The sequence below is a fragment of the Tachypleus tridentatus genome, chromosome 1 (genome assembly GCF_004210375.1).
Source record: "Tachypleus tridentatus isolate NWPU-2018 chromosome 1, ASM421037v1, whole genome shotgun sequence".
Classification (NCBI taxonomy): domain Eukaryota; kingdom Metazoa; phylum Arthropoda; class Merostomata; order Xiphosura; family Limulidae; genus Tachypleus; species Tachypleus tridentatus.
In genome coordinates this window covers 10,546,902-10,574,144 of record NC_134825.1, presented here as the reverse complement: position 1 = coordinate 10,574,144, position 27,243 = coordinate 10,546,902, and the positions used below count along the sequence as shown (strand labels likewise).

Sequence of the window (27,243 nt, the reverse complement as noted above, 5' to 3'; positions counted from 1 at the left end):
CAGAAATTGTCAACTGCAAGTATCTGTCATAAAACCGTAGCGCACAGAAATGTTGCCCTCCAAGTGCAAGTTATAAAGCCGTTTAGTGCATAGAAATGTTCATTTGTAAGTGCTTATCTTGAGGTAAAAATATCTAAGTAATAGTAATACAGACACAAAGAGTGAAGCATTCGTTTATTATAGCACATCAGACACGACAAACGTAAATATTAACACTTTATGGCTGACATGTGGACAAAATATTTATCAACATATTTTATATATAGTCGTGCAATCGAAGTGCGGTATTAGCAAAGACGTTATTTGAACTTGTTTGTCTAACGTGTCCGAACCATTCTTTCTGACATTGTTATAATTATCGTGATGCGTTCTTCAGATCAGACAACATTTTAAAGCGTAATTATTAACCTCTGTTCCTCTATCAGGAAAGATCTATTGAGTGTAAGATAAACTTCTTTACTTTCAAAAACCGTCCGGTCGCTAAGAGGTACACTGAAGCGCTTATAACACTACAAGTCATGATTTGATCCCGACTGTAATTTAGAAATCTCAAAGACACCAATGATTAGTGACACTAAAGACACTAACATTAATTATTGTTGTATCTAATAGATGGAGCTTCGATTAATAATAAAGATAGTTTTGCTTTTACAGTCTTTCCTGTCCCTCCGTAACTTGACGTACGCTAGATACTTTTGAAAAAAATGTTTTTCTGATAGTTCTGATATTTAATCTAAGAAACCGAATAATGTTAATTAATCTAAGGAACCGAATAATGTTAATTAATCTAATGAAACGAATAATGTTAATTAATCTAAGGAACCGAATAATTTTAATTAATCGATGAAACCGAATAATGTTAATTAATCTAAGGAACCGAATAATGTTAATTAATCTAAGGAACCCAATAATGTTATTTAATCTAAGAAACCGAATAATGTTAATTAATCTAAGGAACCGAATAATTTTAATTAATCGATGAAACCGAATAATGTTAATTAATCTAAGGAACCGAATAATGTTAATTAATCTAAGGAACCCAATAATGTTATTTAATCTAAGAAACAGAATAATGTTAATTAATCTAAGGAACCGAATAATGTTAATTAATCTAAGGAAACGAATAATGTTAATTAATCTAAAAAACCGAATAATGTTAATTAATCTAAAGAACCGAATAATGTTAATTAATCTAAGGAACCGAATAATTTTAATTAATCGATGAAACCGAATACTGTTAATTAATCTATGAAACCGAATAATGTTAATTAATCTAAGGAACCGAATAATGTTAATTAATCTAAGAAACCGAATAATGTTAATTAATCTAAGGAACCGAATAATTTTAATTAATCGATGAAACCGAATAATGTTAATTAATCTAAGGAACCGAATAATGTTAATTAATCTAAGGAACCCAATAATGTTATTTAATCTAAGAAACAGAATAATGTTAATTAATCTAAGGAACCGAATAATGTTAATTAATCTAAGGAAACGAATAATGTTAATTAATCTAAAAAACCGAATAATGTTAATTAATCTAAAGAACCGAATAATGTTAATTAGTCCAAGGAACCGAATAATGTTAATTAATCTAAGAAACCGAATAATGTTAATTAATCTAAGGAACCGAATAATGTTAATTAATCTAAGGAACCGAATAATGTTAATTAATCTAAGGAACCGAATAATGTTAATTAGTCTAAGGAACTGAATAATGTTAATTAATCTAAGGAAACGAATAATGTTAATTAATCTAAGGAACCGAATAATGTTAATTAATCTAAGAAACCCAATAATGTTAATTAATCTAAGGAACCGAATAATTTTAATTAATCTATGAAACCGAATAATGTTAATTAATCTAAAGAACCGAATAATGTTAATTAATCTAAGAAACCGAATAATGTTAATTAATCTAAGAAACCGAATAATGTTAATTAATCTAAAGAAACGAATAATGTTAATTAATGTAAGGAACCGAATAATGTTAATTAATCTAAAGAACCGAATAATGTTAATTAATGTAAGGAACCGAATAATGTTAATTAATCTAAGAAACCGAATGATGTTAATTAATCTAAGAAACTGAATAATGCTAATTAATCTAAGGAACCGAATAATTTTAATTAATCTATGAAACCGAATAATGTTAATTAATCTAAGGAACCGAATAATGTTAATTAATCTAAGAAACCGAGTAATGTTAATTAATCGAAGGAACCGAATAATGTTAATTAATCGAAGGAACCGAATAATGTTAATTAATCTAAGAAACCAAATAATGTTAATTAATTTAAGGAACCGAATAATTTTAATTAATCTATGAAACCGAATAATGTTATTTAATCTAAAGAACCGAATAATGTTAATTAATGTAAGGAACCGAATAATGTTAATTAATCTAAGGAAACGAATAATGTTAATTAATGTAAGGAACCGAATAATGTTAATTAATCTAAGAAACCGAATGATGTTAATTAATCTAAGAAACTGAATAATGCTAATTAATCTAAGGAACCGAATAATTTTAATTAATCTATGAAACCGAATAATGTTAATTAATCTAAGGAACCGAATAATGTTAATTAATCTAAGAAACCGAGTAATGTTAATTAATCGAAGGAACCGAATAATGTTAATTAATCGAAGGAACCGAATAATGTTAATTAATCTAAGAAACCGAATAATGTTAATTAATCTAAGGAACCGAATAATGTTAATTAGTCCAAGGAACCGAATAATGTTAATTAATCTAAGGAACCGAATACTGTTAATTAATCTAAGGAACCGAATAATTTTAATTAATCTATGAAACCGAATAATGTTAATTAATCTAAGGAACCGAATAATGTTAATTAATCTAAGGAACCAAATAATGTTAATTAATCTAAGGAACCCAATAATGTTATTTAATCTAAGAAACCGAATAATGTTAATTAATCTAAGAATCCGAATAATGTTAATTAATCTAAGAAACCGAATAATGTTAATTAATCTAAGGAACCGATTAATGTTAATTAATCTAAGAAACCGAATAATGTTAATTAATCTAAGAAACCGAATAATGTTAATTAATCGAAGGAACCGAATAATGTTAATTAATCTAAGAAACCGAGTAATGTTAATTAATCGAAGGAACCGAATAATGTTAAATAATGTAAGAAACCGATTAATGTTAATTAATCTAAGAATCCGAATAATGTTATTTAATCTAAGAAACCGAATAATGTTAATTAATCTAAGAAATCGAATAATGTTAATTAACCTAAGAACCGAATAATGTTAATTAAGCTAAGAAACCAAATAATCTTAATTAATCTAAGGAACCGAATAATTTTAATTAATCTATGAAATCGAATAATGTTAATTAATCTAAAGAACCGAATAATGTTAATTAATCTAAGAAACCGAATAATGTTAATTAATCTAAGAAACCGAATAATGTTAATTAATCTAAGAAACCGAATGATGTTAATTAATCTAAGAAACCGAATAATGCTAATTAATCTAAGGAACCGAATAATTTTAATTAATCTATGAAACCGAATAATGGTAATTAATCTAAGGAACCGAATAATGTTAATTAATCTAAGAAACCGAGTAATGTTAATTAATCGAAGGAACCGAATAATGTTAATTAATGTAAGAAACCGAATAATGTTAATTAATCGAAGGAACCGAATAATGTTATTTAATGTAAGAAACCGAATAATGTTAATTAATCTATGAAACCGAATAATGTTCATTAATCTAAGAAACCGAATAATGTTAATTAATCTAAGAAACCGAATAATGTTAATTAATCTAAGAAACCGAATAATATTAATTAATCTAAGGAACCGAATAATGCTTATTAATCTAAGAAACCAAATAATGTTAATTAATCTAAGAAACCGAATAATGTTAATTAATCTAAGAAACCGAATAATGTTAATTAATCTAAGGAAACGAATAATGTTAATTAATGTAAGGAACCGAATGATGTTAATTAATCTAGGAAACCGAATAATGTTAATTAATCTAAGGAACCGAATAATTTTAATTAAACTATGAAACCGAATAATGTTAATTAATTTAAGGAACCGAATAATGTTAATTAATCTAAGGAACCAAATAATGTTAATTAATTTAAGGAACCGAATAATGTTAATTAATCTAAGGAACCAAATAATGTTAATTAATCTAAGGAACCCAATAATGTTATTTAATCTAAGAAACCGAATAATGTTAATTAATCTAAGGAACCAAATAATGTTAATTAATCTAAGGAACCGATTAATGTTAATTAATCTATGAAACCGAATAATGTTAATTAATCTAAGAAACCGAATAATGTTCATTAATCTAAGGAACCGAATAATTTTAATTAATCTATGAAACCGAATAATGTTCATTAATCTAAGAAACCGAATAATGTTAATTAATCTAAGAAACCGAATAATATTAATTAATCTAAGGAACCGAATAATGTTTATTAATCTAAGAAACCAAATAATGTTAATTAATCTAAGAAACCGAATAATGTTAATTAATCTAAGAAACCGAATAATGTTAATTAATCTAAGGAAACGAATAATGTTAATTAATGTAAGGAACCGAATGATGTTAACTAATCTAGGAAACCGAATAATGTTAATTAATCTAAGGAACCGAATAATTTTAATTAAACTATGAAACCGAATAATGTTAATTAACATCTCTTCCTATATTATGAACAATTTAACTTACCTGACTTTTCATAAATCCTTATATTGTGAAAAACGTTTATGAAGACTTACTAACACATACCATCTACAGGATAGCGAACGTTTGTTAACTATAATCCAATAAAAAATGGAAAATGGATCACTAAAACTAAATTCTTATAATATAACGAATGTTTAGTAACACTAAACCGTACCAGATGAGGAATGTTCATTAAGTGTTTACATCATTAAATATGTTTATTAACATTATTAACCATTAATCTCTATAGGATGAAAGATATTCACTAACAACAAACCCTAGAACATGAAAAATATTCATTAAGGCTAAATCCCTAGATCGTGAAATATGTTTAACCCTACAAGATGAGTAATGTTCATGCACCCTAATCTCCCACCCAAGAAAGTAATAACTTTTATGAACTGTATAAGTTGAAGAATGTTTACTAACCCTAGGCATTCTTGAAGACTCGTGCTGTCTAAGAAAAACATTTCCTGCTCAGCTCCTTAACTGATCGGCTCGACCTAACTCTTAAACTGCCATAATGTTTACTTTGTGTACATAGAAAAATAACTTAACAGCTACGTAAATTGTATTAATGTGAGCTTATATTTAGTGTAAGAACAGTTTCTGTTATATTTTCAAACCCTTGTTTAACGTTTAAACACTCAGAGAAGTATTGATTCTTCGCAAAGTTTCAGTGGAAGTTACAATCGTTTTTCTGTTAGTGTTAAGTGTTGGTGTCAAGGTTCAACCTTAAATTCAGTCTTAACTCTTTCTTTGATAATTTAGAAATGTGTTCCTTACTATTCTGATATCATTATTCCATTTCTAGCAGACAATTACATTATATTTTCATCGCTTGCTTTTGTTCTATAACTGCAGTATTTGAGGCTCAATCATTTCTTAAAGAAACAGTATTTTTATCTTTATAATTATGAGTGTGAAACAGTTTACTTCTGTTAAAAATATCAGCTGTTTCCTTTATTTTCAATTTGATTACTTCTCTATATAACACGTTTGAAAGAGCAATAAATAAGCCTAACAGTCGACTACAATCTTGCCATCTGTAGACAATTGCAGTAAACACGTAAATATTCTTTTGACAGAAATTAATGACAAAAACTTGCGTTAAAAGATGCATCTTTGAAAACTTTACCAAGTTCTATGCTATGTTTTACTACCGTATCGTGAGATTTAACGTTGTATTGTACTAATTGAGAAATATGCTCATATATATAATTTAAATGTAGGAGATTAGGAGTTATTGATTTTCCAGCAGTTACAAATAAAGAGAGAACGTATGGAATGATATTCAACTTGTGAAACACAGCAGTTTTTTTTGTTAATAAAATGTTTTTGATGTTTGTCTTGAAGTAAGATTTACCTAAATGCACAAAAAAATTTTCTCTCTACTATAAAACTATATTATACTTTATTTTTGAGTCATTTCATACTGTGATTATTTTTAATAGTTATAATATAGATAATTACCCTAAAGTTTTCGTAGCAAGAGTTATTGTTATCATTACTTTGGTACGATACCCATCAGTTTGGAATTTAGAGGAGGAAACAAAGAAATGTTCACTATAATGACGTCAGAAAATCTTTTAAACCTCTTGGGAATTATATAACTTGAAAAGATCAGTTTTAATTAAGATAATTAAATACTTAAATTATTCTTTATATGCATTTGCACTTGTTTTGCACGCTTTTCACATCTTAAAGGGTAAAATTTAGTTAATCAGATGTCCAGCAAAGGGATTAAGAGCGCTGAATGAGTCTTATCTCAACTCGGAACGAATATATTTATTCTTAACCACATGTCTTAGAAAAATAGAACATTTACTATACTTTTAGTGTTTAGTAGTGACCTGCCCAGGGCAAGTATCGAAACCCGATTTTTAGAGTTATGACTCACTCAAACTTACAGCTGAGACACCAAGAGGCATTTTAACAGTGAACGTATATGATCAACTCTGTTGTAATGAGTTGGATGTATTAAACTGCGTGATAGAGATATAAACTGTCTTCCATTAAAGTAGACTGAACAATTTGTCGTTACATAAATTAACTGAAGATCCTAATACATTTATGATGGGCGTAGGTACTCAAACAAATATGTAATTTAAACACCTGAAAATTCATATAAATCTATAATTCTTAGAAGTTACATGCACGGTTTATTATAATTAAACATTTGTAAGTAGGATCAATTTTTTTTAAATTTTAATTTAAGTTTTTTTACGAAATTATGAAACCAGTAGAGGGTTTCACCACTCCCAGCCCCCTGCCTAGTTACGATCATGTTTTAAATATAAAAGAAAGAAAACCGAAATCTTATGGCGCTAAAACACAGGTTTCGATACTCAGTGTGGAAAGATAGCCCATTGTGTAGCTTTACTCTTGTTAACAAACAGAATCTTATTGTTTATATTAAACAGGAGTATAGGTTGGGTGACAGTTTAGTTGAATAAAAACTCTGCATTTTTATGTGTCTGAAGCGGCAGAGAGTTATTCTACAAGTCATGTCTCTTTCTTTGATATTACGAGTCATACTGACTGACTTAGGTCCTAACTTGAAGGGTTTGAAGACAGACTGCATACTGACTGAGTGATCGACCAATCAGGGAATAATTCACTAAGCGTATTGTAGATATTAGCTAGTTGTTAGTTGTTCGTGTTTGTCAGTACCATATGTGCAAACGTTGGAGTTATTTCCTGTCTTCGTCAACCAGAATGGTTTGGCTCAAGAGTTCGAGACGACGAGGTAATCGACTTATCGGACTTTCACTTCCAGTTGTTCACGTAACATACGTTTCATTCATCATCTCATTGGTCGTATCAGTCATACAAATTCGCGTTACATAAATCATTAGCGTTGCATTTGCAGACTTATGATATCTTAGGTGTAGTATTTTCCTATTACATTTACCATTAACTGTGTGACTGCTTTTTGCCATATGAAAAAAAAAAGATGGAATTGATTGCACTCTTTACATAGAGGTTAGCGTTCCTGAACAAAGGTCAATAGGTCAGGAAAAACATGTATTTATTCGATATAGTGTTTAACAGTAGAAACTTAACTTTCATATAGAGGTGACATTCGAGCCTATGGCTCTTTCTGAACATAAATACGAAATCGCATGTTTACTCTCTTCAATGTATATATATATATATATGTGTGTGTGTACCTTTAAGTTAGGTTATTGATTATAAATCCATTGTGCTCACACTTGTTTATAGGGTAAATGGAACTAGTTATTGTAGTTTTAGTGGACTTCTAAGTGAATGATTCTTAGCTGACGTTTTTGAACTATTTTCTTGGGCGGTTTTAGATAATTCCAATCTTATCACTCATTTACGCGTGGTGAATGTATGATCTAATGTTTCCCTCCAAGATGAGAAGTTCTATTTCGAATCTGTGTGAACAGGTGTCAAACCATATGTACATTTTTCATTACTCAAAAACGAGCGTTTTACTATGTCCAATGTCTTTCTAGATAAGTTCTAATCCGAAATAGCTGAATCTAGGGAAGTTCTTAACTCAGTAAACTGTTCTCTCGCCCAGCATAGTTAGCACGTTAGGAATGAAGTTCAGCTGATAATTTTGTTTAAAATTATGTGGAGAAGAGCATTCAGAGACATATATCTCAGCTGGAGTGTGAACACGGTCATGAAAATTATGGCTTAAAAAATCTATTTGTAGAAGAAGACAAATATAGGGTAATACAAATGGATTGTAGGCCTGTTTTCACCATTAGTTAAAACTTGTTGCAACACCTCATGATTGTACAACTACGTGAGTCATTAAGTGGCTCGTGTATCATTCTATGACGTTTTTCTGGTTACTGGAGCTGCGTATTGAAGACTGAAAGTTAGTTATTGATTTAATATGTTCCTAGAATATCGTGGCTTCCTCTGTTAAACATTAAAATTGGTCGGAGAAGAACTTTACTTTTACGTGTCAGAAGCTGAAGATATTTTCACTAAATTATGAAAACGGTTTTTTGAAGATTTTCGATTTTGCCGTGATACCAAAATTCATTTCAAAACTTACTCTGATTATTGGGTTTGAACAAGAAAAGTAGGATCTACAGAAGAATGGCTTACAAAAGTTAATATTTTCATACTTTTTACAGTAGTGTTATCACAATTTTCTAGTAATATGCCAACTTTTGATCTTTTCGCTTATTCTCTGTACCTGTGTATATATCACCGGAGATATCAAGTATGGATTATCCCAAGTTTTCACTCCTTATGCAAGCATAACTATGTAATATATCTTGTTATTATTCGGAATATTTATTATATATTCTTGTCCTCAGATTCAAATTAAAAAGTGTTCACTTTGTTTGAGTTAAAAAACTCTCTTAACTGTATATCCATAACTGTTATCCATTGTACACATATTTAACTGTTCTGTATAATATTACATAAAGATGTTTAACAAACTCTTATATTATTATTCAAGTTGTTTCTTCATTTTTTTCAAGTTTCTTGCTAAGAAAGCTTGTTGGAGTATGTTAACCGATTCATTGAAATTCAAATGTGATATCCATATTAAACTTGTTAATTAGTGAGCCTTCTTGTCTGTTATGTTATTTATATGTTGGAAAGGTTCTTTTCTTCTGGACCAGTAAACCTGAAGATTTGTTTTAAAATATCATCTTTGTCATCAATAGAAAGAAAGAAAAACAAATCCAAGTAGCCTAACGTGTTTACCTTAACATGACAAAACACAGTTATCATACATACCAAACACAGTTATCATACATACAAAACACAGTTATCATACATACCAAACACAGTTATCATACATACCAAACACAGTTATCATACATACCAAACACAGTTATCATACATACAAAACACAGTTATCATACTTACAAAACACAGTTATCATACATACCAAACACAGTTATCATACATACCAAACACAGTTATCATACATACAAAACACAGTTATCATACATACAAAACACAGTTATCATACATACCAAACACAGTTATCATACATACCAAACACAGTTATCATACATACAAAACACAGTTATCATACTTACAAAACACAGTTATCATACATACAAAACACAGTTATCATACATACAAAACACAGTTATCATACATACAAAACACAGTTACCATACATACAAAAACACAGTTATCATACATACCAAACACAGGTTATCATACATACCAAACACAGTTATCATACATACAAAACACAGTTATCATACATACAAAACACAGGTTATCATACATACAAAACACAGTTATCATACATACCAAACACAGTTACCATACATACAAAACACAGTTATCATACTTACAAAACACAGTTATCATACATACAAAACACAGTTATCATACATACCAAACACAGTTACCATACATACAAAACACAGTTACCATACATACAAAACACAGTTATCATACATACAAAACACAGTTATCATACATACCAAACACAGTTATCATACATACAAAACACAGTTACCATACATACAAAACACAGTTATCATACATACAAAACACAGTTATCATACATACAAAACACAGTTATCATACATACAAAAACACAGTTATCATACATACCAAACACAGTTATCATACATACCAAACACAGTTATCATACATACCAAACACAGTTATCATACATACAAAACACAGTTACCATACATACAAAACACAGTTATCATACATACAAAACACAGTTATCATACATACAAAACACAGTTATCATACATACAAAACACAGTTACCATACATACAAAACACAGTTATCATACATACAAAACACAGTTATCATACATACAAAACACAGTTACCATGCATACAAAACACAGTTATTATACATACAAAACACAGTTATCATACATACAAAACACAGTTATCATACATACAAAACACAGTTATCATACATACAAAACACAGTTACCATACATACAAAACACAGTTATCATACATACAAAACACAGTTATCATACATACAAAACACAGTTATCATACATACAAAACACAGTTATCATACATACCAAACACAGTTATCATACATACCAAACACAGTTACCATACATACAAAACACAGTTATCATACACACAAAACACAGTTATCATACATACCAAACACAGTTATCATACATACAAAACACAGTTATCATACATACAAAAACACAGTTACCATACATACAAAAACACAGTTATCATACATACCAAACACAGTTATCATACATACAAAACACAGTTACCATACATACAAAACACAGTTATCATACATACAAAACACAGTTATCATACATACCAAACACAGTTATCATACATACAAAACACAGTTACCATACATACAAAACACAGTTATCATACATACAAAACACAGTTATCATACATACAAAACACAGTTATCATACATACAAAACACAGTTACCATACATACAAAACACAGTTATCATACATACAAAACACAGTTATCATACATACAAAACACAGTTACCATGCATACAAAACACAGTTATCATACATACAAAACACAGTTATCATACATACAAAACACAGTTATCATACATACAAAACACAGTTATCATACTTACAAAACACAGTTATCATACATACAAAACAGCACAGTACTATTAATATGCACCAAACAGCAAGATTTATTTTAACCTGCCACCCTCACAGATGTACTACTAACCGTATGCAATAAACTGTAAAGTTTATTTTTAACATGCCACCCTCACAGATGTACTACTACCTGTATGCAATAAACTGTAAAGTTTATTTTTAACATGCCAACCTCACAGATGTACTACTAGCGGTATGCAATAAACAGCAAGGTTTATTTTGACATGCCACACTCCCAGATGTACTACTAACTGTATACAAAAAAGCAAGGTTTATTTTAACATGCCACACTCCCAGATGTACTACTAACTATATACAATAAACAGCAAGGTTTATTTTAACATGTCACACTCCCAGATGTACTACTAACCGTATACAATAAACAGCAAGGTTTATTTTAACATGTCACACTCCCAGATGTACTACTAACTATATACAATAAACAGCAAGGTTTATTTTAACATGTCACACTCCCAGATGTACTACTAACCGTATACAATAAACAGCAAGGTTTATTTTAACATGTCACACTCCCAGATGTACTACTAACCGTATACAATAAACAGCAAGGTTTATTTTAACATGTCACACTCCCAGATGTACTACTAACCGTATACAATAAACAGCAAGGTTTATTTTAACATGTCACACTCCCAGATGTACTACTAACCGTATACAATAAACAGCAAGGTTTATTTTAACATGTCATACTCCCAAATGTACTACTAACCGTATACAATAAACAGCAAGGTTTATTTTAACATGTCACACTCCCAGATGTACTACTAACCGTATACAATAAACAGCAAGGTTTATTTCAACATGTCACACTCCCAGATGTACTACTAACCGTATACAATAAACAGCAAGGTTTATTTTAACATGCCACAACTACAGTGAATGCTAACCCCGTGTATCAAAATGCATCAACAGGCTATTCACATTTCACAACCTCTCACTCTGTCCTAACGTTATTTGTTATACAACTGAACAGTGAAAACAACAAATCATTTTATTATTAACATTCTTCCTAATGTGTAACGTAAATAAATGCACTTAACATTTCTTAGAGATATTGACACTTGTTCTGAAACTCCATTCATAGATGACCGTAATATTCGTATTAAAACTTGTGTCCGTGGGTAAGTTGATTTGCACATGGCAATATATCACGTGTAGTGGATGGCATAACGTTTTCATTACCAAGTCACAAACACAGTACAACCAAAAACCTCTTAAAACAAAACACCTGTTATTTTCCCTACCCACACACAGTGAGACCAACCACCACATGCCATAAATAATGGCACTTCTGAATCCATTCCATTCGCACGATTTTGTTCATCTACTTACAAATATTCGATATTGACTACTTGGTATTTTTCTTAAATCAGACACACCTGTTCTGTTACCGAGAATCTTTATGTAACAAGTCACTTTAACCTAGGAAAACAGCTAAGAAACAAAGATGCTAATATCCAAATATTCAGCTGAATCATGTAACCTGAGAAATACGGAACAGATGTAGTTCAAGTTACCTCAGACTCCAGAAAAGAAGATTATGGAATATTGGCTTTAATTATAAAAGCAATATAATGTTTTTGCATACTTACAATATTTCATTATAACACACACAATTCAAATGCACCAGCAGCCTTAAATTTTATGCGTGTTTATTTCATAACTTCCCGGCATGTTCAGGTGGTTAGGGCGCTCGCCTCGTAATCTAAGAGTTGCGAGTTCGAATCCCCATCACACCAAATATACTCGCCCTTTCAGCCGTGGGGGCATTATAATGTTTCATTCGATTCCACTCTTCCTTGGTAAAAGAGTAATGCAAGAGTTGGCGGCAGGTGGTGATGACTAACCTGACTTTCTTCTAGTTTTACACTGCGAAATTAGGGACGGCTAGCGCAGATAGCTCTCGCTTAGCTTTGCGCGAAACTGAAACAAACAAACACGTTAATTTATAATGTAACTCAATACATAAATAACATAACAGGGCCAGTTAATAGAAATGGTATGTTTTGTGTTGTAGTTTTATACAAACAATCCAAACTAAACACCATTTAAGCATTCTTTCAAAAATCTTTTACTTGTCAATTTCCGGTACAGTTAACGATAAACACGTTTACATGTGTATAAAACTACCAAGAGTGTAGATTAAACCTCAGTATTATCGTGTACGTTGTGAGTAAACAACATCGAGTTTGGGCAAAACGCCAAAACATCGAAGTATTCTTAGAACACATAAAGTTTTATTTTTATTTCGTGACCAATAAACAAAGCAACAAACATTCAACCGGCTATAGTAATGTCATACACTCTTATTTTTATATAGATATATTTACATTAAGAACAAAACATTTATTTTTCTTAAAATCGAAAGTTACACTTTGGGTACATTGAAACAACAGTTACAATTTAGCTACACATAGTAGAATTGTACGCACTGGGTTAAAACAATTCGCTGATTAGATTAAAACAATGAAAAACATTAAAAAATGTTTAAAAGAAATCAGTGTTAAGTTTTTCTAGTAAAGTAAATACTAGAAAAAATATTTAATTCTACTATAGAAGTTAACAAATAATATATTATATATAATAAATCTACATCACCATCATTAGAATGAAGAAGGAACAATATCCGTTGCCTTGTTGCTTATTAGAATCCAATGTACAGAACAGGTCGGCCCGGCATGGCCAGGTGGACAAGGTACTCGACTCGTTCTCTGAGGGTCGCGGATTCGAATCCCCGTCACACTAACTATGCTCGTCCTTTCAGCTGTAGGGGCGTTATAATGTGATGGTCAATCCCACTATTCGTTGGTAAAAAAGTAGCCTAAGAATTGGCGATAAATGGTGATGACTAGCTGCATTTCGTCTAGTCTTACACTGTTAAATTAGGAACTGCCAGCGTAGATAGCCCTCGTGTAGCTTTGCGCGAAATTAAAATAACAAACAAACAGAACAGTCCAAAAATAGATGAAGTCATTTATTTTCTGAGTGGGTTACACAGATGATTCTGGTATTACTAATGAGTTTAACTGGAATATTGGTGACATTTTATTGTGGTTTCTACGCCACTGTAACCAATAAGTTCATGAAAAACAATGTGACGTATAAATATCTTTTTTATGTGTTTAATAACCTACAGAAATAAAATCGACCACAAATTATCGGAAAGTTTAGGGTTAAGTATCAAAAGTGTTTGTTTGTGTTTCTGAATTTCGCACAAAGCTACTCGAGGGCTATCTGTGCTACCCGTCCCTAATTTAGCAGTGTAAGGCTAGAGTGAAGGCAGCTAGTCATCACCACACACCGCCAACTCTTGGGCTACTCTTTTACCAACGAATAGTGGGATTGGCCGAAACATTATAACGCCCCCACGACTGAAAGCGCGAGCACGTTTGGTGCGACCGGGATTCGAAATCAAAAGTGAATCATTCATGAATAAAAAAACTACAAAGTCGAGGGACAAGCGCAAAATGTGGAAAACATGAAATGTTTGGACTATATATGTAATCTGGTCCTGTTGTAATGAGAAACAGATAATCAACAGGACCTGAACCAATTGATTTTGCTCAATCATTTAGGCTTACGTAATTGTATAATGAAGTCACCCTTATCAACACTAGATGTCACCGCAGCCTCTGAGTCGTATGATCACATTCATAATGATTATTAGCGAGAACAGAATGTCCACTTACAGAGAAAATAAAGAAATAAATCTATATATCTTAATGAAATACAATTTGTCCGTCAAACGAGTTCCACATATTTCGACCAATTCTTTCCCTCTCTCGTTTCGTTTTTGCACTCAGGTACCAAGAAATTACAGCAACATAAAATCAGTTTGTTTTTTCTTTGTGTTCGATAAGCCAATTGTTAAACTGAACGAACTTCAATGGAAGCCGACATCAAAACTTTTTGTTAATTGTTCTATTTTTATCTACTCTACTACTAACATAAAACTGAATTTAGTGACTAAATATCTGGAATCGGCTGCCTCTAACACTTCGCAATAAAAACACCTGGTGGTAATTCTAGCTTTTCTGTTATCAGGGATAACATTTTACAGACCGAACTGTTAAAATTTGAAGAACTATTGACGTCATAGTCTAATTTATGACGTATTTGTTACCAGCAATATCCTTTATAAAGCACTCAGTATTATAATAAAAATTACTAGAATAAATACAAAATTACAGTTTTTTGTGAACTAAGCCCGATTAAACGTTAAGCGTAAAAAGTCATCTATACTATTTACTACGCTAAAATCAGCGGTTCGATTCCTCTCGGTGGACACAACAGATAGCCCGATGTGGCTTTACTAAAAGAAAAACACACACTTATTACAATAGTGATCTTTTAATTTCTATATATATATATATATATTTATATATTTATTTGTTTTATGTTCAGTGTTTAACTTCCCTTTCAGCTGTTCCAGATGACTGAACAGTATAGCTGTAGGCTTGTAATGCTACAAATTAGGTTTTGTTATTTGTGGTTGGCATGGCACGTATAACCTCGTGCGTAGCTTCACGCTTAACAACAAATAAGCCAAATATCCATTCGATATATCCTTGGATTATTTGTTCAGATTTCGCTACCATTATTATATTGATAATTAATTTTATTATTAATAAAACCAGTAAAATAAAACTAAGTTTAAAAATACGCTAACGTTTTAAAGTTTTATTTTCGTTGAAAGTGACAGTGGAGACCATAAGTTTATAAAAATCGTAAGTACAACAACCGTTGTTGTTGTTGGACTAAACCTAGATGTTGGACAATGTATAAAGATTCATTAATTTGAGAATAACGAATAATTTGATATTGGTGAACTACATCAGAACACTTTGTAAACGAAACGGTGCATATCCACAACAATACAGGTTTCCACCTATATATATATATACTTTACTATATGTAGTGACGTACAGTGAGAATTGGTTACTTATCAAGTTATGTTTCATAAGGTTCTTCATGTTATAGGTTTATGACACATTCTTTATTTGCTTTTGCACTGACTTTAGTAAATATTACGGAGAATACTGCATGTTAACAAAAACTTCCATAACCAAATATTTCACTGTATCCTAGGCAACGTCGTTCTGTAGTTGCTAAGAGAATGTATGTGGGATGCCAGGTGATTGGACGAAGTTCGTTAGATATACTTCCTATCTTTTAGTGTCATGACCCCTTTTGTAGTCTGAGTTCCGTTGCCTGAGAAACTTTCAAACAACACTTATGTATAATCTCGCTAGTTTATATAATATTTATCTTTGTTTAATGTTCACCGGAAGTCAACTTCCAGGAGAGAATATATAAAAAGAAACACAGGTTCACCCTGCGACTAGAGTGTTGGAGAAACAAAATACTCTTTAGGAAAATAAAGATTCGATATTTCTGAAACAGAAGGACTCTTAGAATAACCGGAGATTACTTGTCACGAGAGACTGACCACTAAACACTGTAAGAGGTCCGAGAATGCGTTTACTATTTTTATCTGGTGCTTTTCTCTTGCTCTTTTATCATCTGTCTCAGCTCTGTCTTGCAGAAGAAAAACTTGTTCAAACTAGCAAGGGAATAATCCGAGGAATGAAAGTTAAAATGGCGTCTTTAAGTTCCAGAGACATCTATTCGTTTATTGGTATTCCTTATGCTAAACCTCCGGTGGGCAAACGTAGATTTAAGGTAACTTACAAATTTTATTCTTACCTAAAATATTTATTATTTATTATGTAGATTGTTGTTCTACGTTGCTGTATTTGTTTGTATGAACAACATTAGAACTTGACTGTAAGAGAACTTCACACAAGAAGTCTGTGTTATGCACTTCTCATGAAACAAAGTGTAGACTGTGATTTTGTTTTACTCGATTGTAATTAATCTTCAAACCGTTCATCTTAACTATTTCCCAGAAATAAGTTAATTATTGTACAAACAGAATATATTTACAATACAAAGAAAATCTTCAGTAAAAACAATATATAAATATACGAACGTGTAACCATTAGTGAAGTACTGAAATGAGACGTTAATCTGTGTCATGGAAAACCTGAGAGTAATGAGATACTGAGATGAGTTAAAGACCTGTATCATAGAATACCTAACTACCAATGAGACACTGAGATGAGTTAAAGACCTGTGTCATGGTGTACCTAACTACTAGTGAGATACTGAGATGAGTTAAAGACCTGTGTCATGGGATACCTAACTACTAGTGAGACACTGAGATGAGTTAAAGATCTGTATCATGGAATACCTAACTACCAGTGAGATACTGAGATGAGTTAAAAACCTGTGTCATGGGATACCTAACTACTAGTGAGATACTGAGATGAGTTAAAGACCTGTATCATGGGATACCTAACTACTAGTGAAATACTGAGATGAGTTAAAGATCTGTATCATGGAATACCTAACTACTAGTGAGATACTGAGATGAGTTAAAGACCTGTATCATAGGATACCTAACTACCAGTGAGACACTGAGATGAGTTAAAGACCTGTATCATGGGATACCTAACTACCAGTGAGATACGGAGATGAGTTAAAAACCTGTATCATTGGATACCTAACTACCAGTGAGACACTGAGATGAGTTAAAGACCTGTAATATAGGATACCTAACTACCAGTGAGATACTGAGATGAGTTAAAGACCTGTATCATGGGATACCTAACTACCAGTGAGACACTGAGATGAGTTAAAGACCTGTATCATGGGATACCTAACTACCAGTGAGATACGGAGATGAGTTAAAGACCTGTATCATTGGATACCTAACTACCAGTGAGACACTGAGATGAGTTAAAGACCTGTAATATAGGATACCTAACTACCAGTGAGATACTGAGATGAGTTAAAGACCTGTATCATAGGATACCTAACTACCAGTGAGATACTGAGATGAGTTAAAGATCTGTATCATGGAATACCTAACTACCAGTGAGATACTGAGATTAGTTAAAGACCTGTATCATAGAATACCTAATTACCAGTGAGATACTGAGATGAGTTAAAGATCTGTATCATGGGATACCTAACTACTAGTGAGATACTGAGATGAGTTAAAGACTTGTATCATGGGATACCTAACTACTAGTAAAATACTGAGATGAGTTAAAGATCTGTATCATGGAATACCTAACTACTAGTGAGATACTGAGATGAGTTAAAGACCTGTGTCATTAAAGACTTAACTACTAGTGAGACACTGAGATGAGTTAAAGATCTGTGTCATGGGATACCTAACTACTAGTGAGATACTGAGATGAGTTAAAGACCTGTGTCATGGGATACCTAACTACTAGTAAAATACCGAGATGAGTTAAAGACCTGTGTCATGGTATACCTAACTACTAGTGAGACACTGAGATGAGTTAAAGATCTGTATCATGGGATACCTAACTACTAGTGAGATACTGAGATGAGTTAAAGACTTGTATCATGGGATACCTAACTACTAGTAAAATACTGAGATGAGTTAAAGATCTGTATCATGGAATACCTAACTACTAGTGAGATACTGAGATGAGTTAAAGACCTGTGTCATTAAAGACTTAACTACTAGTGAGACACTGAGATGAGTTAAAGATCTGTGTCATGGGATACCTAACTACTAGTGAGATACTGAGATGAGTTAAAGACCTGTATCATGGAATACCTAACTACTAGTGAGTTACTGAGATGAGTTAAAGGTCTGTATCATGGGATACCTAAGTACTAGTGAGATACTGAGATGAGTTAAAGACCTGTATCATGGGATATCTAACTTCTAGTAAAATACTGAGATGAGTTAAAGACCTGTATCACAGGACACCTAACTACCAGTGAGATACTGAGATGAGTTAAAGACCTGTATCATGGAATACCTAACTACTAGTGAGATACTGAGATGAGTTAAAGACCTGTGTCATTAAAGACTTAACTACTAGTGAGACACTGAGATGAGTTAAAGATCTGTGTCATGGGATACCTAACTACTAGTGAGATACTGAGATGAGTTAAAGACCTGTGTCATGGGATACCTAACTACTAGTGAGACACTGAGATGAGTTAAAGACCTGTGTCATGGTATACCTAACTACTAGTGAGACACTGAGATGAGTTAAAGATCTGTGTCATGGAATACCTAACTACTAGTGAGATACTGAGATGAGTTAAAGACCTGTATCATGGAATACCTAACTACTAGTGAGTTACTGAGATGAGTTAAAGGTCTGTATCATGGGATACCTAAGTACCAGTGAGATACTGAGATGAGTTAAAGACCTGTATCATAGGATACCTAACTACCAGTGAGACACTGAGATGAGTTAAAGACCTGTATCATGGGATACCTAACTACCAGTGAGATACGGAGATGAGTTAAAAACCTGTATCATTGGATACCTAACTACCAGTGAGACACTGAGATGAGTTAAAGACCTGTATCATGGGATACCTAACTACCAGTGAGATACGGAGATGAGTTAAAGACCTGTATCATTGGATACCTAACTACCAGTGAGACACTGAGATGAGTTAAAGACCTGTAATATAGGATACCTAACTACCAGTGAGATACTGAGATGAGTTAAAGACCTGTATCATAGGATACCTAACTACCAGTGAGATACTGAGATGAGTTAAAGATCTGTATCATGGAATACCTAACTACCAGTGAGATACTGAGATTAGTTAAAGACCTGTATCATAGAATACCTAATTACCAGTGAGATACTGAGATGAGTTAAAGATCTGTATCATGGGATACCTAACTACTAGTGAGATACTGAGATGAGTTAAAGACTTGTATCATGGGATACCTAACTACTAGTAAAATACTGAGATGAGTTAAAGATCTGTATCATGGAATACCTAACTACTAGTGAGATACTGAGATGAGTTAAAGACCTGTGTCATTAAAGACTTAACTACTAGTGAGACACTGAGATGAGTTAAAGATCTGTGTCATGGGATACCTAACTACTAGTGAGATACTGAGATGAGTTAAAGACCTGTGTCATGGGATACCTAACTACTAGTGAGACACTGAGATGAGTTAAAGACCTGTGTCATGGTATACATAACTACTAGTGAGACACTGAGATGAGTTAAAGATCTGTGTCATGGAATACCTAACTACTAGTGAGATACTGAGATGAGTTAAAGACCTGTATCATGGAATACCTAACTACTAGTGAGTTACTGAGATGAGTTAAAGGTCTGTATCATGGGATACCTAAGTACTAGTGAGATACTGAGATGAGTTAAAGACCTGTATCATGGGATATCTAACTTCTAGTAAAATACTGAGATGAGTTAAAGACCTGTATCACAGGACACCTAACTACCAGTGAGATACTGAGATGAGTTAAAGACCTGTATCATGGAATACCTAACTACTAGTGAGATACTGAGATGAGTTAAAGACCTGTGTCATTAAAGACTTAACTACTAGTGAGACACTGAGATGAGTTAAAGATCTGTGTCATGGGATACCTAACTACTAGTGAGATACTGAGATGAGTTAAAGACCTGTGTCATGGGATACCTAACTACTAGTGAGACACTGAGATGAGTTAAAGACCTGTGTCATGGTATACCTAACTACTAGTGAGACACTGAGATGAGTTAAAGATCTGTGTCATGGAATACCTAACTACTAGTGAGATACTGAGATGAGTTAAAGACCTGTATCATGGAATACCTAACTACTAGTGAGTTACTGAGATGAGTTAAAGGTCTGTATCATGGGATACCTAAGTACTAGTGAGATAGTGAGATGAGTTAAAGACCTGTATCATGGGATATCTAACTTCTAGTAAAATACTGAGATGAGTTAAAGACCTGTATCACAGGACACCTAACTACTAGTGAGATACTGGGATGAGTTAAAGACCTGTATCATAGGATACCTAACTACCAGTGAGATACTGAGATGAGTTAAAGACCTGTATCATGGGATACCTAACTACTAGTGAGATACTGAGATGAGTTAAAGACCTGTATCATGGGACACCTAACTACTAGTGAGATACTGAGATGACTTAAAGACCTGTATCATAGGATACCTAACTACTAGTGAGATACTGAGATGAGTTAAAGACCTGTATCTTAGGATACCTAACTACCAGTGAGATACTGAGATGAGTTAAAGACCTTTATCATGGGATACCTAACTACCAGTGAGATACTGAGATGAGTTAAAGACCTGTATCATAGGACACCTTACTACCAGTGAAATACTGAGATAAGTTAAAGACCTGTGTCATGGGATACCTAACTACTAGTGAGATACTGAGATGAGTTAAAGACCTGTATCATGGGATACCTGACTACTAGTGAGATACTGAGATGAGTTAAAGACCTGTATCATGGGATACCTGACTACCAGTGAGATACTGAGACGAGTTAAAGATCTGTATCATGGGATACCTAACTACTAGTGAGATACTGAGATGAGTTAAAGACCTGTATCATGGGATACCTGACTACTAGTGAGATACTGAGATGAGTTAAAGACCTGTATCATGGGATACCTGACTACCAGTGAGATACTGAGACGAGTTAAAGATCTGTATCATGGGATACCTAACTACTAGTGAGATATTGAGATGAGTTAAAGACCTGTGTCATTAAAGACTTAACCACTAGTGAGAGACTGAGATGAGTTAAAGACCTGTGTTATTAAAGACTTAACCACTAGTGAGACACTGAGATGAGTTAAAGACCTGTGTCAAGAGAGACCTAATCATTAATAACAAATTCTAAAAAGGCTGAATAGTTTAAAAGTTATGAGGTGGTTACTATTAAACAATAATAAAGACTATTAAAAACGCGTTTTCACCACATTTATATATCTAATCCATAAATTGCACAACAGCATAAAATATTTAAGTTACAACGTTACTATTATAGCTAAGTGTATTTATTGTATTTTAATTCCTTATTTTCGCAAATTCCTTCTCAAATTACAGTATGTATTATTTACATTAGTAGTACGTTTATAACAAAAAAAAACTATGTTTTATTTTAAAATATCAATACAAGTCTTTTTATTGATGTCCTAAACTGTTATAATAACAACTGTAAGTTAATGTTATGGTGAGTCATGACTACAATTACACTTTTCACAAGATGTTATGCTTAACAATTCTGTTTTATGACAAGTGTACTTCGCGCGTTAATGTGATTCGTTAAGCCTGATAACAATTCTTGAGATAACTTTCATAAAACAATTATGAAGTGAAACCCGTCCTTCTGACTTACTGAGCATTTAACATTCCAACCAGAGCCACTGTGTCTCACCATACAACTGCACATTAATAAAGTAATTTTGAACTGAGACTAATATGTACAAAAATATTAAACATACATAAATTTACTAAGCTTGCTGTTACGTATTCAAGTGCGTAATTTAGTGAGAAATGATTTTCAAATGTCACAAAATGAAGTTAAAACAACCGTTGTAAGTTATGAGTTGGATACGCCGTGTACCTAGAATAATATACACATTTAATTTACCAGATGTGTGGCAAACATATTTGAAGTCTTGAAGCTATAAAACATAGCTTGTTCTCTCAGTAACTAAGAAAAACTATTGTCAGTAAATTAAATGTAATTTACTTTAATAATGTGTATGAAGTGTATTTACCTGTTCACAAATCAGCAGTAATACAAATAATGGAGTTGTTTTTCATCTTGTCCAGAATACAATTAATCCAATGGATATAATACTCCGCTGGTACAATGGGGGGTCTGCGGATTTACAACGCTAAAATGAGGGGTTCGATTCCCCTCGGTGGACTTAGCAGATAGCCCGAGTGGCTTTGCTACAAGAAAACTCACACAACCAGTAAATATAAAATAATTATTATATATATTGGACTACAATATTCAGGTTGTATTTTTGTTAGTTGGTGTCAAGTGATAAGAATAAATAATACGAAAACAAAATAAAATATTGACAAATAAACTAATAATAATATTTAATATATTTTGTGTTGCAGACGATAAGTTTGTGATTATTTAAAATCATAGAGGTTTAATTATTTTATAACAAATCCATAATGTACCATTTCTGTCCATTTAGGATAAACAGCCTATTGATAATTACGCGTAATAATAAAGTTCTTTAATTAATATAACCAGCCAAGATCACTGATTTAATGTTAGGCTTTGAGTGTCAGAAAAAAAAATGGTTTCTCAATTTTAAGTTGTATAAAATGATTTATAGATTTTCAATAAATTTAAAGTAAGTTTTTGTTTTATTTTCATTAGCCTCCAGAAGAAATGGAATTCTGGTCAAACGTTAGAGATGCTGTAGACAATAAAATGTTCTGTCCTCAGATTAAGAAATATGGAGTCACTAAGGGATCTTTCACCGGACAAGAAGATTGCCTCTACTTAAATGTTTTTACTTCCCAGGTAAACTAAAGAGTTTTAACATTTAGTTAATCAGTTACATTACACGTTGTGGTATTCTTATAATAACGTTTATCTAATAAACTTGTAATCAGTCACATTAGACGTTGTGGTATTATTATAATAACGTTTATCTAATGAACTGGTAATCAGTCACATTAGACGTTGTGGTATTAATATAATAACGATTATCTAATGAACTGGTAATCAGTCACATTACACGTTGTGGTATTCTTATAATAACGTTTATCTAATAAACTGGTAATCAGTCACATTAGAAGTTGTGTTATTATTTTAATAACGTTTATCTAATGAACTTGTAATCAGTCGCATTAGATGTTGTGGTATTATTATAATAACGTTTATCTAATGAACTTGTAATCAGTCACATTAGATGTTGTGGTATTCTTATAATAACGTTTATCTAATAAACTTGTAATCAGTCACATTACACGTTGTGGTATTATTATAATAACGTTTATCTAATGAACTAGTAATCTGTCACATTACACGTTGTGGTATTAATATAATAACGTTTATCTAATGAACTGGTAATCAGTCACATTAGACGATGTGGTATTATTATAATAACGTTTATCTAATGAACTTCTAATCAGTCAGATTACACGTTGTGGTATTCTTATAATAACGTTTATCTAATGAACTTGTAATCAGTCACATTAGACGTTGTGGTATTATTATAATAACGTTTATCTAATGAACTGGTAATCAGTCACATTAGACGTTGTGGTATTAATATAATAACGATTATCTAATGAACTGGTAATCTGTCAGATTACACGTTATGGTATTCTTATAATAACGTTTATCTAATGAACTGGTAATCAGTCACGTTACACGTTGTGGTATTCTTATAATAACGTTTATCTAATGAACTGGTAATCAGTCACATTAGATGTTGTGGTATTCTTATAATAACGTTTATCTAATAAACTGGTAATCAGTCACATTAGAAGTTGTGTTATTATTTTAATAACGTTTATCTAATGAACTTGTAATCAGTCGCATTAGATGTTGTGATATTATTATAATAACGTTTATCTAATGAACTTGTAATCAGCCACATTACACGTTGTGGTGTTCTTATCATAACGTTTATCTAATGAACTTGTAATCAGTCACATTAGACGTTGTGGTATTATTATAATAACGTTTATCTAATGAACTGGTAATCAGTCACATTAGACGTTGTGGTATTAATATAATAACGATTATCTAATGAACTGGTAATCTGTCAGATTACACGTTGTGGTATTCTTATAATAACGTTTATCTAATGAACTTCTAATCAGTCAGATTACACGTTGTGGTATTCTTATAATAACGTTTATCTAATGAACTTGTAATCAGTCACATTAGACGTTGTGGTATTATTATAATAACGTTTATCTAATGAACTGGTAATCAGTCACATTAGACGTTGTGGTATTAATATAATAACGATTATCTAATGAACTGGTAATCTGTCAGATTACACGTTGTGGTATTCTTATAATAACGTTTATCTAATGAACTGGTAATCAGTCACGTTACACGTTGTGGTATTCTTATAATAACGTTTATCTAATAAACTGGTAATCAGTCACTTTAGACGTTGTGGTATTCTTATAATAAAGTTTATCTAATAAACTGGTAATCAGTCACTTTAGACGTTGTGGTATTCTTATAATAAAGTTTATCTAATGAACTTGTAATCAGTCACATTAGACGTTGTGGTATTATTATAATAACGTTTATCTAATGAACTTGTAATCAGTCACATTACACGTTGTGGTGTTCTTATAATAACGTTTATCTAATGAACTTGTAATCAGTCACATTACACGTTGTGGTATTCTTATAATAACGTTTATCTAATAAACTGGGAATCAGTCACATTAGACGTTGTGGTATTATTATAATAACGTTTATCTAATGAACTGGTAATCAGTCACATTACACGTTGTGGTATTCTTATAATAATGTTTATCTAATAAACTGGTAATCAGTCACATTAGACGTTGTGGTATTATTATAATAACGCTTATCTTATGAACTTGTAATCAGTCACATTAGACGTTGTGGTATTATTATAATAACGCTTACCTAATGAACTGGTAATCAGTCACATTAGATGTTGTGGTATTCTTATAATAACGTTTATCTAATAAACTGGTAATCAGTCACATTAGAAGTTGTGTTATTATTTTAATAACGTTTATCTAATGAACTTGTAATCAGTCACATTAGATGTTGTGGTATTATTATAATAACGTTTATCTAATGAACTTGTAATCAGTCACATTAGATGTTGTGGTATTCTTATAATAACGTTTATCTAATAAACTTGTAATCAGTCACATTACACGTTGTGGTATTATTATAATAACGTTTATCTAATGAACTAGTAATCTGTCACATTACACGTTGTGGTATTAATATAATAACGTTTATCTAATGAACTGGTAATCAGTCACATTACACGTTGTGGTATTCTTATAATAACGTTTATCTGATGAACTGGTAATCATTCACATTTGACGTTGTGGTATTATTATAATAACGTTTATCTAATGAACTGGTAATCAGTCACATTAGACGTTGTGGTATTCTTATAATAACGTTTATCTAATAAACTTGTAATCAGTCACATTAGACGATGTGGTATTATTATAATAACGTTTATCTAATGAACTTCTAATCAGTCAGATTACACGTTGTGGTATTCTTATAATAACGTTTATCTAATGAACTTGTAATCAGTCACATTAGACGTTGTGGTATTATTATAATAACGTTTATCTAATGAACTGGTAATCAGTCACATTAGACGTTGTGGTATTAATATAATAACGATTATCTAATGAACTGGTAATCTGTCAGATTACACGTTGTGGTATTCTTATAATAACGTTTATCTAATGAACTGGTAATCAGTCACGTTACACGTTGTGGTATTCTTATAATAACGTTTATCTAATAAACTGGTAATCAGTCACTTTAGACGTTGTGGTATTCTTATAATAAAGTTTATCTAATGAACTTGTAATCAGTCACATTAGACGTTGTGGTATTATTATAATAAAGTTTATCTAATGAACTTGTAATCAGTCACATTACACGTTGTGGTGTTCTTATAATAACGTTTATCTAATGAACTTGTAATCAGTCACATTACACGTTGTGGTATTCTTATAATAACGTTTATCTAATAAACTGGGAATCAGTCACATTAGACGTTGTGGTATTATTATAATAACGTTTATCTAATGAACTGGTAATCAGTCACATTACACGTTGTGGTATTCTTATAATAATGTTTATCTAATAAACTGGTAATCAGTCACATTAGACGTTGTGGTATTATTATAATAACGCTTATCTTATGAACTTGTAATCAGTCACATTAGACGTTGTGGTATTATTATAATAACGCTTACCTAATGAACTGGTAATCAGTCACATTAGAAGTTGTGTTATTATTTTAAT

At 31.6% G+C, this 27,243-nt stretch overlaps 1 protein-coding gene across 1 annotated transcript in view; it reads left to right on the top strand.

Moving 5' to 3' along the window:
- The first annotated feature begins 23,619 nt into the window (after positions 1–23,619).
- The window catches only part of LOC143240248 (venom carboxylesterase-6-like), a 22,867-nt gene continuing 19,243 nt past the window's right edge, over positions 23,620–27,243 (top strand). The window contains exon 1 of the mRNA XM_076482433.1: positions 23,620–23,757. The gene's annotated coding sequence lies outside the window, so the exon portion shown is untranslated. The remainder of the gene's footprint in view (positions 23,758–27,243) is intronic.